We start from the raw sequence: 14152 nt of genomic DNA on the forward strand, positions 1-14152 counted from the left end.
AATGCATGCAGTGGTCATCTGGTCAGTTTGGCACTTAGACTCTTCTAAAACAGATATAGTTCCAGATGTATAAGTTCTGTCCTGGATGTCTTGCAAAATCTGTATTGCTGCAAGACTTTTGAGACTGCCCAAGCCTGCCCATAACACGCCTCCATCACGCCCGTCTCATGCTCTGGATCAGTAGTTCCCAAACCTGTCCTGGGGGACCCCCAGCCAGTCAGGTTTTAAAGATATCCCTAATGAATATGCATGAGAGAGATTTGCATACCTGTCACTTCCATTATATACAAATCACTCTCATGCATATTCATTAGGGATATTTTGAAAACCTGACTGGCTGGGGGTCCCCCAGGACAGGTTTGGGAACCACTGCTCTGGATGTACAGAGGCTGGGATACCTCGTTAGACATACAGAAAGACAGTTTCAATTATCAGCACTTGCACATCCTGGCGATTAGGACATCCAAGTGCTGATTTAGAATGTTTTTTGGACATCTATGTTTTTTATAATGAGCCTAATAATGTTTTGAGAATTAGGAGTTGAAATTTTTCAATTGCAAAGCACTGGTGATAATTTTTCAAGTTACAGTGGAGTTTTGGGTTTTTTTTAAAATACCTATGATTATTATGAGCTTACCTATAAATAAAGTACTGGTAAGGCTCCTTTTAGACTGAGGTCTTTTATTCTCTACTGTTTTATGTGATTTCTAGAGGAACTCCAGTTCTGTCCATTATATCAAAAATAGATGGAATATCTACTTTTGTGATGTGTGATGTAAATATTCAAATCTCCTTATTTGTTGAATTCAATTACCCCAACGGTGATTGGATAAATGTTGCATCAGAAAGCACCAGGGATATAAAATGTCTAGATGTGATAAATGATTGAGCAACTGGTCTAGGAACTGACAAAAGGGGGAGCTATTTTAGATTTAGTCCATGATGGATTGCAGGGTATAGTATGAGAGGTAAACAGTGTTGGGTCTACTGGGAAACAGTGATCATAACATGATCAAATTTGAGCTCATATCTGGGATGAAGTCACAAAGGAAATCTACTGTAGCAGCATTTAATTTTCAAAAAGGTGACTATGATAAAATGAGGAAAATATTTGAAAAGAAGCTAAAGGGATGAGCCGCTAAGGTTAAGACTTTAAATCAGGCATGGATGTTATTTAAATACCATTTTGGTAGCCTAGACTAGATGTATTCCACATATTAACACAGGTGAAAGAAGAGTGGATGACAGCCAGCATTGTTAAAATGGGAAGTAAAAGAAATTATTACAGCCAAAAGAACATTGTTCAAAGAATGGGAAAAAAGATCCAAATAAAGTAAATAAGAGGCAACATAAGCACTGGCATGTTAGATGCAAAGCATTGATAAAGAAGGCTAAAAGAGAATATGAACAGAAACTAGCCACAGAGGCAAAAACTCACAATATTCAGACTGGTGCCTGGTTAACTTGCCGCATAAATTTATGATACCTGAAAATCACTGCTAACTGATTACATTTCTGTCTCACTGTGTCTCTGCCTCTGAACCACTTACAAACTAATTGGTTTTGGCATAGGCTATTAGAAGAAATATTTAGTGGCACTATCTGGTTAAGTGTTGCTCAATATTCTCTGATAATAATAATAATAACTTTATTCTTCTATACCGCCACAATCTTGCGACTTCTAGGCGGTTTACAGTCAAGAGAGCTGGACATTCAGCAAGTTACAATATGCAGATAGTCAGAGGAAATACAGAGTACAGAAACTTTAAGAAAGCGAAAAATAATATAAACAGTTTGTTAAGAAAATTTCCGAGAGGACCTGTTTGAGAGATGTTGCGAATTACAAAGAATACAGTGAATGTTACAAAAATACAGCGAATTACAAAAAATGCAGCGAATGTTACAAAAAATACAGCGAATGTTACAAAAATACAGAAAATTACAAAAAATACAGCAAATATTACAATATACAGTTTGTTAAGAATTTTCAGCGGGGATTTTTTAGATGAAAGGTCCAGAAATTACAAAATATAGTTTGATTAGGATTTCAGAGGGGGCTTAGTGGGAAGACGAGAAAGAAAAAAGAGTTCGGTGCAGCTTCTGTTTAGGTGATATATCTATCGAATAAGGCAGTTTTTATAGTTTTCTAAAAGCGTTGTAGGTCAGTCTAGCTTTATTAATGTAGTTGTCTAGCCAATGTTGTTGTTTGTTTGCTTGGTACGCAAAGGTTCTATCCAGAAAGGTTTTGTATTTACAATTGGTAATTCTTGGGTATGCAAAAAGATGGCACCGTACAAGCAATTTAAACAGCCAAGGGCCTCTCCTGGCTGTTCCAATTGCTTTGAATATCTACACTCTTAATTCTAAACCACAGGATTAGCAGTTACTATAGGCTGATGATATCCAGCTAAATTTTTATACTGACCCTTAGTCCATTAAGACCAGGAGACAAACACTTGTCTAGGTTTGGTTGTAGAATAGCTGTCGGATCATAAATTGAACATGAACTGACTAAAATTTAAGGCCATATGGATGACAGGTAGAAATTGACTCCCTTCTTTATGCTTTCTGATCTTTCTCATCCTTTTAGAAGCGATGATTATGCTGAGAAAAGTCATTGACCTGAAACTAATCTTTCAGGCCCAGATCTCAAATCTGCCAAAAAGAATTTTTTTTTCTTTTTGCAAAAGATTTTAATTATTTCTTACACTTTTGTTGTGGTCACTGGTTCTCAGTTGGACAGACTATGGGAATGCTCTGTTTGTAGGCATTACTGCACTAGCATTGAGATAACTGCAGTTAATTTAAAACAGAGCCATTAAACTGCTATGCTGTGCAAAGAAATTTGATCACACAATTCCTTTTTTTTTTTTGACAGACCACCACTGGTTTCCTGTGGATTTCAGGATTAAATTTAAAGATCTTTAATATAGATTAAAATCTTGCTAACAAACTATCCCTGTTATCTTTCTTTTCCTTTATGCTTCATTGAATATCTTTTTATTTCCCATAACTGACTAGCAATTCTACCACCTAGCAAAATTTGCTTTGACTTCATTCACTGAGTGACCTTTAGTTCTCAGACTGTACTACTTTGGAAATCTTCCCAAAGAAATAAAAGCTAATGTCACCTCCTCCCAGTTAGGGCTAAATTACAGGCTTGACTTTTCTTCCAGGCATTTGGACACACCACCAGTCCTCATTCCTGATGTACTTATTGTGTACTTTTTTTAATGTCATATTTGTTTTTGAGAATTAGGGAGGAAGTTACAAAGCTGCAGTAAGATATGGCATTTTACTGCAGCTTAGTATACTGTGAGGACACATTACCACATATTAGTGACTCCCATAATAAATAAATGCAATTTGCAGCCAACCTCACAAACTCCCAGGGAGCCTTTCTTAAAGGGTCTGAAACTTCAAAAGAATACTTCTCACCCATTCCCTCAAGACCCATCCACACCCTTCCACAGAACTCCCACAAAAGACCTCCATTCGTCCCAGTAGTCCCCCCACCCCACCTCTCATAGGACTCCCTGCCTCTGAGGGGTTATGGGACGGGAGACATTCCCAGTAACTCTTGCCCCTGCTGGAGACAGGTTCACCTGCTAGGTACTACTGCTAGACACCACCAGTGCCATTTTGAACTTTGTGCTGGAAGGGGCAGGAGAGACTGAGGATTGCTCCTGCCTGATACTCCCTAGAGCGCCAGGAATTCGTGAAGATAGATCCAGAAGGGTGGAGGTCTGTTGGGAGTATCCTACTGTAGAGCAGAGAATCTGAGGGGAAGGAAAGCATTATTTGATTTTGAAGCTCTGGCACCTTTAAGATGATGCCCAGGAGCATCAAACCACATGTTAACATCCTGATGCTCCTGGGCTAGAATACTAACACTAGCTTATTATTACCTTTATCAGACATATATGGGTGTCTCCAGATGCTTGTCTGTGAATGACCAAGAGAAAATGAGGATGCTTAATGTACGTCTGTTAAACAAGGAAGAAGAATTATCCATTAACACTATAGCAAAATCTTTGGAAGAAGCTATAGGAGCTGCATAAATGTTAATACTGGTTGCACTCAGGTAGGTGACTTGTTTGGTTTGAGCTTTGCTTATGATTTGTATCCAATGATTTAATTAATTGTTCTTGTTGCAGAGTAGAAAAGACTTGCATTGCTGTCTTTCTCCTTTTTAGGAGTTATCCATTGCTTTAGTACAAATTGAGGAACCGAGGCACTAACCAGTGAAAGTTGAAAAATGTAGAGAATATCTTCTGCAAACCTCGCAGGTGAAGTAAGAAACTCACTTGTCATGCCTACTAAAAAGAAATTTATCGAGTATGAACCTAATTTTCCGACGTGGTGAGTCTTATAGAGAGCAAGGTTAGGAATTGAAAAAAGAGTGCCATGTTGATGAAATTTGTGTCATTGGATTATCAAGTTGAAGAGAGCGATGCACAAGGAGAAATATTTCCTGTGACGGGGATATGGAGAGCAGAGAATTGCTAAGTAATTCAACTTTCTGAGAGAAATAACTTGCTAATAAATTAACTGAGGATCTAGGGGGAGAAAATATATCTGGGCTTTGGGAAGTAAGACAAGTCACTAAACCAAAAAGTGTTTCAACTGGATAATGCTTAATTAGTTTTTCATAGTAATTTCATTGACTAATTTCAGATAAGACATGTATGTCATTTGTGTTCAGCACTCTTTCAAGAGGTGGAGCCTTGAATGATACTAATATTTTTTCTGTCCAATAGAGGAGGAGGGATGGGTGATGAAGTACATGACTGAAGACATTGTTGGAGGGTCTCATCTCAACAAAAGGCTTAATCATCAAGAGGGAGCTCTGTAAAATTTGTATGTTTCAAAGGGACTGAAATGGGAGCTACAAAAGCTAGGAGCATAAAAAGAGCCAAAAGAGCCATACTGACCTAAACCAATTCTCATTGGCCTTCAATGCTGGCCAATCCAGATAACAAGTAAGCTGGCAGATTCCAAGGAGTGGATTCATTCCTTGTTTCTCACTCTCAGGGATAAGCTGTGGCTTTCCCAAGTCTACTTGGCTAACAACTGTTTATGTACTTTTCTTTCAAGAACTTGTCTTAAACCTTTATTAGTAGGATTTCAAGCTGGATCCAGATTTACCTGCCATGGTTTTTCCAGTTCTGAGTTTACCCAATGCTTACAGGGACTTGTAGTTCTAATTTCCCCATTATCTCCCTCCTTTACAAAGCTGCGCCAGTGTTTTTAGCGCCGGCCTCTGCGGTAACAGCTCCGATGCTTATAGAATTCCTATGCGTTGCTTTGTAAAGGAGGGGGTATATTCCTTAAGAAAAGCAAGACGAAATGCCCCTGGATGTCATGGGGTAAATCTAGCGCTGAATTCGTCCTTTCGGAAGAATCTGAATCCAGTAGTGGTATACATTCATGAGCACATATTTGGTTCATTTAGGTGCTTAAAAGATTCTTATGCGTGCGTATAACTACAAATTAACACATATATATTAAAATTTGTTTTTGCACAAAAACACACACATTTAAAAAATCAAAACATTTTTTGGGCTGTGCATATCCCTACTTTGTAATCCCTGTTATACTAGATGCCCTGATCACATCATTTTGCAGCAAATTCCACAACTTTACTGTACCTTGAATGAAAAAAATATTTTCCCAATTCACCTTAAATCTGTACCAGTTTGTTTCATGGAGTGTTACCTTGTTCTTGTACTGTTTTAAAGAGTAAATGATTGGAACTCACTCCCTTTAAATATTAGACAATCTTCCTTCTATAATACTTCGCAGGCAGCTCAAGAAAGTATTTGTTTTGTAAATTTCTCATATCTTACTCAGTGTTCCTAACTGCTATGACCAAGTTTGAGCATTTGATCTAATGTTTCCCCCAGTGTCTGGTTTCTTTATTGTGATTCACTTTGAACCTTGATTGGGAAAAGTTGGAATAGAAATGTATATGATAAGGTATGATAATTGTTCCTTACTCATCTTGCCCCACTCATGATTCTTTTATTATCCTCTCTTAGTTGTTTTCTTCTTCAAGTTAAAGAGCTTAATAATAATAATAATAATAACAGTTTATATACCGCAATACCGTTAAGTTCTATGCAGTTTACAAAAGATTATTGGGGTACAAGTTGAGTTGACGTACAAGTTGAATTAACTTAAGGGATGTGGGGAACAATTGGGAGAAAGGGCAAGAGAGGGGAAAGAGGGAAGTGGGTCAGCTGTCTAGGTCTTTCGGGAATAGGTGGGTTTTGAGGTGTTTCCTGAATATCTCATAAGTGGTGGGCAATAGGAGTTGTTCTAGGTCTTTACCCCATAGAGCAGCCTGATGTGAGAGAAGATGCTCATGGTGTTTTTTTAGTTTGCATCCTCTAACCGGGGGAGAAACGAAGTGCGAGTGGGAGCTTCTCTTGTGTTTGTTGGCTGAGAAGGAGAATAGGTCAGTGATGTATTTAGGGGTTAGACCGTAGAAAACTTTAAAACAGAGGCAGGCGAACTTAAACTTTACACGAGCTTCCATCGGCAACCAGTGTAGCTGTTTGAAGTATGGCGTCACGTGATCGAACTTCTTTAGACCGAAGATTAGTCTGACTGCAGTGTTTTGCACTAGTTGCAATCGTCGCATATTCTTTTGAGGGATTGATAAGTAGACGATGTTACAGTAGTCGAGTTGACTTAATACGAGGGATTGTACCAAGATTCTGAAGACAGAGTTATCAAAGTATGCTTTAATGGATTTAAGTTTCCAGAGGGTGAAAAAACTCTTTTTGATTATGGAGTCCACCTGATCTTTCTTAGAGGGTCATAATTTTAAAAAAATCGTCTAAATCCTTTTTTGGTCTAAGACGCTAATCACACAAAGTCAGCAGTAGAAAAATGTCCATTTTTGAAAAAATGTCCAAAATGTATCTTTTTTGAGAATGTCTAGGCATTTAATCGCCCAAACCGCCACTATGTCTATCTTTATAACATATTCCTATGGGAGGGGCCTTAGGCACCTAGACCAATCAGGGCCTTAGGCCCCTCCCAGGTGCATCCCATGATGCACCGAGAAGGGGAAGGCCTGCCATCCGGGTGAAGGCAGGTCTGCCGGCTGGACAGAGGAAGCATAGAAGGTAGAGAGGGTCTTGCTGGGCTGGGGGGGTCCGTCTGGGCTTTGGGGGTCTGACTGGGCTAGGGGTTGGGGGTCTGGCTTGGCTGGGGGTGAGGGTCCGGCGGCCACCTACCTTTATGGGGGTGGGGGGCATCTAGCAAGAAGGGCTGGGCATCCCTCCTGTTGGCAATGTTTTTGGGGTTTGTGGGGAGTGTCCGACAGGAAGGACTGGGCATCCCTCCTGCCGGCGATCTTTGCAGGATTTGGGAGGGGGGGAGTTCCGGCAGGAGGGATTGGGCATCCCTCTTGCCGGTAGTTTTTGTGCGGGGGAGAGGGGGGGAGGAACAGGTTGCATGGGCCACTAAACTGATCACAGCAGGGAGATCCATTGCTGTGATCAGCTAAGCAGCAACCTGATGCAGCACTTATACCTGTTTTGACTTTGTCTACGTCACAAGATATAAATTCCATCCAGGCAACCTCATAAAACATTTGATTATCGTTGCAGGATGATGAAGTCTAGGTTGGCCCACATCCTGCCCACCTCCCACCCTAACCACTCCTCCAGAACTGCCCCTTTGAGCTCTGGGCACACAGTGGGATTCAGAGGCCTAAAAAGTCTCCGAGTACATCCAAAAACTGGTTTCAATTATTGGCAATTGGACGACCTGTATTTTAGATCGTCCAAGTACCGACTTATGCCGGTTTGTAGATGTATTTTTGTTTCGATTATGAGCCCCTTAGTGTTTAGACTTTGTTAATTAAGGAGACATTCTATACTCATCATTTTGGTTGTCCTTCTCTGTACCTTTCTAATATCACCATATCCTTTTTGGGATGGGGCAATCACAACTGTTTACAATATTAAGTTATTGCTACAGCATAAATCTGTACAGGGACATTATGATATTTTCTGTTTTTATCCTCCATTCCTTTCTAAATTGAGATGCATGGCCTTAAAAAATATTGCCACAGGCCCTGGCCTGGAGCACTTTCTCTGAGATTTTAGTTTTATTTTTTCCTCTAATGCTCCTCCTATCCATAGAACATGCTCCCATCATTTTTTGACAACCCCCCCATCAATATGAAAAATATGATTTTTAGTAACAATCTACACATCATACAACAAGAGTGTACCCCTTTTATAAAGCCGTATTAGGCTTTTTTTTTTTATCACTGGCCATGGCAGTAAAAGCTCTGGCGCTCATAGAATTCCTAGGAGCATCAGAGCTAATATCGCCGTGGCTAGCTATAAAAAAGCCTAATGTGGCTTTATAAAAGAGGGCCCAAAGGGGGAGAAAAAATAAAACAAAAATGGAAAATAAAATAATACCATTTTATTGGACTAATGCATTTTTCAATTAGCTTTCAGAGGCCCAAACCTCTTTTCTCCCGTCATTAAAGTATACTGCTGTTATGGTATCCTGTCCTGACCTGAGGAAGGGGGTTTTGGTCTCTGAATTAGTCAAAAATGTATTACAATTAGTCCAATAAAAGGATTATTTTATTTACTTTTTCTGTTTATAAACGTTTATTAATACAGCTACAATTCTACTTTATCCTAAAGCAAAAAACTAAATAGAAATTTTTTCTACCTTTCTCTTCTCTAGTTTCTGCTTTCCTCATCTTCTCATCACTCTCTTCCTTCCATTCAATGTCTGCCCTTTCTCTGCCCCTTCTATATGGCATCTTCTCTCCTTCTATGCCCCTGCCAGAAAGGGTCTGCCTCCCCCTTCCATCTCTTCCTCCTGCCCCATTGGTCTGGCATCCATCTTCTTCCCTTCCCTCCCATCCCCCAATGGTCTAGCATCTCTCTCCTCTCCTCTCCTTCCCTTCTCTATCCCACACTCCCATGGTCTGGCATTTCACTCTCACCTCTCCTTCCCTTCCCTCTCAACACCCCTTCCCCATCATATGGCATTTCACTCTACTCTCCCTTCCCTCATGTTCCTTCTCAGCTTATTTTCTGCATCTGTCTAGATTAAATTCTTACTATCCAATCCTCAATTTCACTTTTCACTGTGTCTTCTTACAGCTTGCCACCTCTTTCCCTCACTCCTCCAGTATTTCACTAATTCTATCCTCTTCCCCCCATCCAGTATGTACCCTGTTTTATTTATCCTCTCCTTCCATCATGTGCCCTCTTTCTCTACTCCTTCCATCTAGCATCTTCTCCTCTCTCTGTCCTCTCCACTTCCATTCTACATCTGCCCCTTCTGTCCACTTCCATTCAGTGTCCACTCCCCTCTTTCTATCCAACCCACTTCCTTCCTGCATCTGCTCCCCTCTTTCTCTCTCTCCTCCCCACTTCCATTCAGCGTAAGCTCTCCCTCTCCCCTCCTCACTAACATCCAATATCTGCCCTTTCTCTTTCCATCCATCCCATTTCCATTAGCATCTGTCCCCTTTCTCTCCCTCCATCCCAATTCTATCCAGTATCCTTCCCCCTTCTGTCTGTCTGTCTGTCTCTCTTTCCCTGCACACCAATTCCATCAGCATCTGTCCCCTTTCCCTCCACCACCCTTCCATACCAGTATCCTGCTCCCTTCTGTCTCCCTCCAACCCAGTGCCTTCCATTATCTTTCCCCTTCACCTCTCCACCTCTGCTGTATGCTTCTCAAACCAGCAACAGCAACTGTAAACTTAAATTCAGTCTTCACGGGACCTTCCCATGGCTGATGGCTGTGCTTCGGAACAAGGAAGTGATGTCGGAGGAGGTGGACCGGCAGCCACTGAGAGGTGCAGGAAGGTCCCGCAATGACTTAATTTAAAGTTTACTGCCACAGGTTCAGGAAAGCAGAAGCAGCAGAGTAGGGTGTGCACCCGAGACGGACTGCCCTTCCCGCCCCATGCTTGGTACGCTTCTGTCCCTACCTTAACTTTTTCTCTGGTTATAGCTGTTGTTTCTTCCTCGATCACTTGTCTGACACCACTCCTTTCCTGCAGTGACTCGGTATTTCTCAGTTGGCCACTATAGTAGCTTAGTTGAAAATAATTTCTAATAGAATATCCATTAGAAGAATTCTATAATAATACAGCCAGATCAGTCAAATAACTAGGAGCATTCCCTGCTAAGATTTTAAAAGCAGTAATTCCCAATTTAAATTTAATTCTAGCCATTATACTGTAGGCAGCTGATAGAATTATAAGAAATTATAAATGTGCAACCAAAGATTTCAAAGGAGTAATATTAAGTTGCAGTAATCTAACTGAGAAAACAAGAGATTGTACCAAAATTCAAAAAGACTCTCTTTCAAAATATTTTCTAATGGACCTAAGTTTTTTCATCTGAAAGAAGAATTGTTTCACTATCAGTTGTACATGATAATTCATAGATAAGCAATTATCTGTTTCTATGCCTAAAATACTAGAATGTAATTGTAAAACAAAATCATTACCATCAAATGAAATGGTCGGGATGAACTTTGGATCAGTTTGAAGACCCAACCATATAAACATACACCCCCTCCCCTTATATCAAGCTGCACTGCCAAGCAATGTGAGCTAAATGCCAAGCCACCCATCCTATTTCTGTGGGTGGCTCAGTGTTTAGCTTGTGCTGCTTCACAGCATGACTTGATAAAAGGGTTTGTTTAATAATAGTATCTGATAATAAAAGGAAACAGGTAAAATAGCTGTGATATTGCCTGCATAGATATAATGTTTATACCTAATTGATCTAAACTTACTCCTAGAGATTGCATCAGCAGATTAAACAGCGAAGGGGAGAGGGGAGATCCCTGAGGAACTCCGCTAGGAGGGCACAAGATTTATGGTTAAGAATGTACAAGTGATTTTGTATAGTATAAGATATCATATTGTATACTTGTTAATTGAAGTGAAAATGAATAAAGAATTTAAAAAAAATAAAATAAAATCACTAAGGGGAAAATTCTATAATTGGCACTTAAACTTAGGCGCCTAAGTTAATTAAAAAGTATAGTTTAAAATGGCAACAAATGTTTAAGTTAAAGTGCCTACTGGTGACTAACACATCTGCACCAGAATCGTACCTCCATAGGCGCTTTAGGCTGCCTAACGCCAATGTAAGTGTGGCTAACACCAGAAGTGGCGTTAGCTGGCCTAAAGTGCCTATGGAGGTGCGATTCACAACAAGGATAGGTGTCGGAAATGTAGGTCTGGAAAACCGTGGTGCTTATCTTTCCCAGAAGCGTGATTCTGTATACAGTGCTGTCGCATGATTTACACGCAATTGGCGCCGTATAGAGGGTCCGGGCTTAAGTGTCTCAAGCATCCTTTTAAAATCAACTAAGTCAAATGCACTACTTAGGGCAAATTGAATAACAAGGGCACAGTGACCCTTGCGTAATAATTCTTTAGCATATGTAACTAATATAGTTACCAAAGTCTCTGTGCTATGGTGTTGCCTAAACCCCGATTGTGAGGGGTGCAAGATATTAAAATGTCTGAATAGCTTAGTAACAAACCCTGGATGATAATTACTCACATTAGATAAACTAACCCTGCTCCTTCCCCCCCTTTTACAAAACTGTAGTGTGGTTTTTAGCGCCAGCCATGACGGTAACAATTCCGACGCTTATGGGGAGGGGGTAAGTTTCTAATTCTTAAGTATAGACCTAATAATTATCTCTCCTCCTGTCTTAGGTTAAGTGAAAATTTCTCCTCCTCTCTTAGTTAAGTCAACATTGAGCCAATGAGTTAATACCCCTATAAAAACTGGAGATATTGCTTTAAGTAGATAAGGAGTACAGATATCAAGACAGCAGTAGGCTTTGGAATATTTCGAAAGTCATTTAGTATCATATATTTTATATATATGAGTTTAAATGTTTATTGTTGGCCCATCAAGCATTGCTCTGTGAGAACCCCATTTATCGTGCTGATTTATATCTACTATATATGCATACTCAATCATAGCCATCTTCACAGCAGGACCTTTTGATCCTTCATCATCCATCTAGAACTATTGATAATAATAGTTTGGAGTGAATGCAGCACTCCTCTTTTGTATATTTGGCTCTCCTTTGGAATTCAATTCCTTGCCAACTTAGGGAGGAATCTTTCTATTTCAAATTTAAAGCATCTTTAAAAAACTTGTTTTATAATCCAAGCTTTTAATTTAAATTAGTTGTTAATTTACAGAAGTTAAATTCACATCAGAATGTATCAACTAATCTCAAATGCCCAGAGAGACCATTTGCGATTAGTTGATAATTTACAGCAGTTCAAAAAACCTTTGAAAACTCATGTTTGCTCAGTTTTTCTCTTTGGGTAAGTGAGGAGGGGTCCAATGTTGTGCAGCAAATGTAAAGTTTTAAATGATTTTATTATAAGTTGTAATTTGTGATGATCTCCTGAGGAGGGTATTGAGGGTTGGGATAGGGGTCTTGGGACAAGTTCTGCCTTTCATGGAGGGAGGGGGAAGGATTGGCATCACATAGAAGGGAGGGAGTCCCTGGGAAGGAAGGTACCTCAACCCAAATGTAAACTGGGCACCAGTTTATGGCTAAAGTTAGGATAGCCTTTATGCATAGAAAAATGATAGCAGTTAAAGACCATATAGCCTATCCAGTCTGCCCATTCATGCTTCTTCCTTAGAGATCCTGTGTACTTGTCCTAATTAGATTATAAGCCCTTTTGAGTAGGGACCATCTCTTGTGTGTTTAATGTACAGCGCTAGGTGCATCTGGTAGGGCTTTAGAAATAATAAATAGGAGTACCGTATTTTCGCGGATATAACACGCTCGTTATACGCGTTTTTACGTACCGTGCATACCCTTCGCGCGTTATATGCCTGAGCGCGGTATACAAATTTTTTTTTACATATTTCACACCCCGCCCGACGCCCGATTCATCATCCGGAAGGACGCTCGCACCCCCACCGCTCGCACCCCCACCCCGAAGGACCGCCGACTCCCCGACAATATCGGGCCAGGAGGGAGCCCAAACCCTCCAGGCCACGGCGACCCCCTACCCCCACCTCGCACTACATTACGGGCAGGAGGGATCCTAGGCCCTCCTGCCCTCGACGCAAACCCCCCTCCCCCCAACGACCGCCCCCCCAAGAACCTCCGACCGCCCCCCCAGCCGACCCGCGATCCCCCTAGCGACCCCCACGACCCCCCCCACCCCCCTTCCCCGTACCTTTGGTAGTTGGCCGGACAGACGGGAGCCAAACCCGCCTGTCCGGCAGGCAGCCAACGAAGGAATGAGGCCGGATTGGCCCATCCATCCTAAAGCTCCGCCTACTGGTGGGGCCTAAGGCGCGTGGGCCAATCAGAATAGGCCCTGGAGCCTTAGGTCCCACCTGGGGGCGCGGCCTGAGGCACATGGGCCCAACCCGACCATGTGCCTCAGGCCACGCCCCCAGGTGGGACCTAAGGCTCCAGGGCCTATTCTGATTGGCCAACGCGCCTTAGGCCCCACCAGTAGGCGGAGCTTTAGGATGGATGGGCCAATCCGGCCTCATTCCTTCGTTGGCTGCCTGCCGGACAGGTGGGTTTGGCTCCCGTCTGTCTGGCCAACTACCAAAGGTACGGGGAAGGGGGGTGGGGGGGTCGTGGGGGTCGCCAGGGGGATCGCGGGTCGGCTGGGGGGGCGGTCGGAGGTTCTTGGGGGGGGGCGGTCGTTGGGGGGGAGGGGGGTTTGCGTCGAGGGCAGGAGGGCCTGGGATCCCTCCTGCCCGTAATGTAGTGCGGAGTGGGGTTAGGGGGTCGCCGTGGCCAGGAGGATTTGGGCTCCCTCCTGGCCCGATATTGTCGGGGAGTCGGCGGTCCTTCGGGGTGGGGGTGCGAGTGGTCCTGCCGAGGGGGGAGAAGAATCGGACGTCGAGGGGGGGCATCAGGCTTTCAGGATGGGGACAGACCTTCAAGGGGGGACAGGACTTCAAGGGGGGACAGGCAGACCTTCAAGGGGGACAGGCAGGACTTCAAGGGGGGACAGGCAGACCTTCAAGGGGGGACAGGACTTCAAGGGGGACAGGCAGACCGAAGGGAGTGAAAAAGCTATAAAATAAACCCACTAGCGTGTCAATGTGTTGAGAGGAAGAGGTGGTCT

General features: G+C 42.2%; 2 protein-coding genes across 7 annotated transcripts in view; one reads left to right on the forward strand and one right to left on the reverse strand.

Moving 5' to 3' along the window:
* The window catches only part of MPPED1 (metallophosphoesterase domain containing 1), a 435376-nt gene that overhangs the window by 405035 nt on the left and 16189 nt on the right, over positions 1 to 14152 (reverse strand). The window lies entirely within an intron of this gene.
* SCUBE1 (signal peptide, CUB domain and EGF like domain containing 1) overlaps positions 1 to 14152 on the forward strand; it is a 545901-nt gene that overhangs the window by 160104 nt on the left and 371645 nt on the right. The window contains exon 1 of one of the 6 annotated variants that reach the window (XM_033951625.1): positions 4066 to 4084. The exons of the other annotated variants lie outside the window; for them this stretch is intronic. The gene's annotated coding sequence lies outside the window, so the exon portion shown is untranslated. Of the gene's footprint in view, positions 1 to 4065; positions 4085 to 14152 lie in introns of those variants that run through there. 6 annotated transcript variants of the gene reach the window in all.

This window comes from Geotrypetes seraphini, chromosome 7, assembly GCF_902459505.1.
Source record: "Geotrypetes seraphini chromosome 7, aGeoSer1.1, whole genome shotgun sequence".
NCBI classification, from domain to species: Eukaryota; Metazoa; Chordata; class Amphibia; order Gymnophiona; family Dermophiidae; genus Geotrypetes; species Geotrypetes seraphini.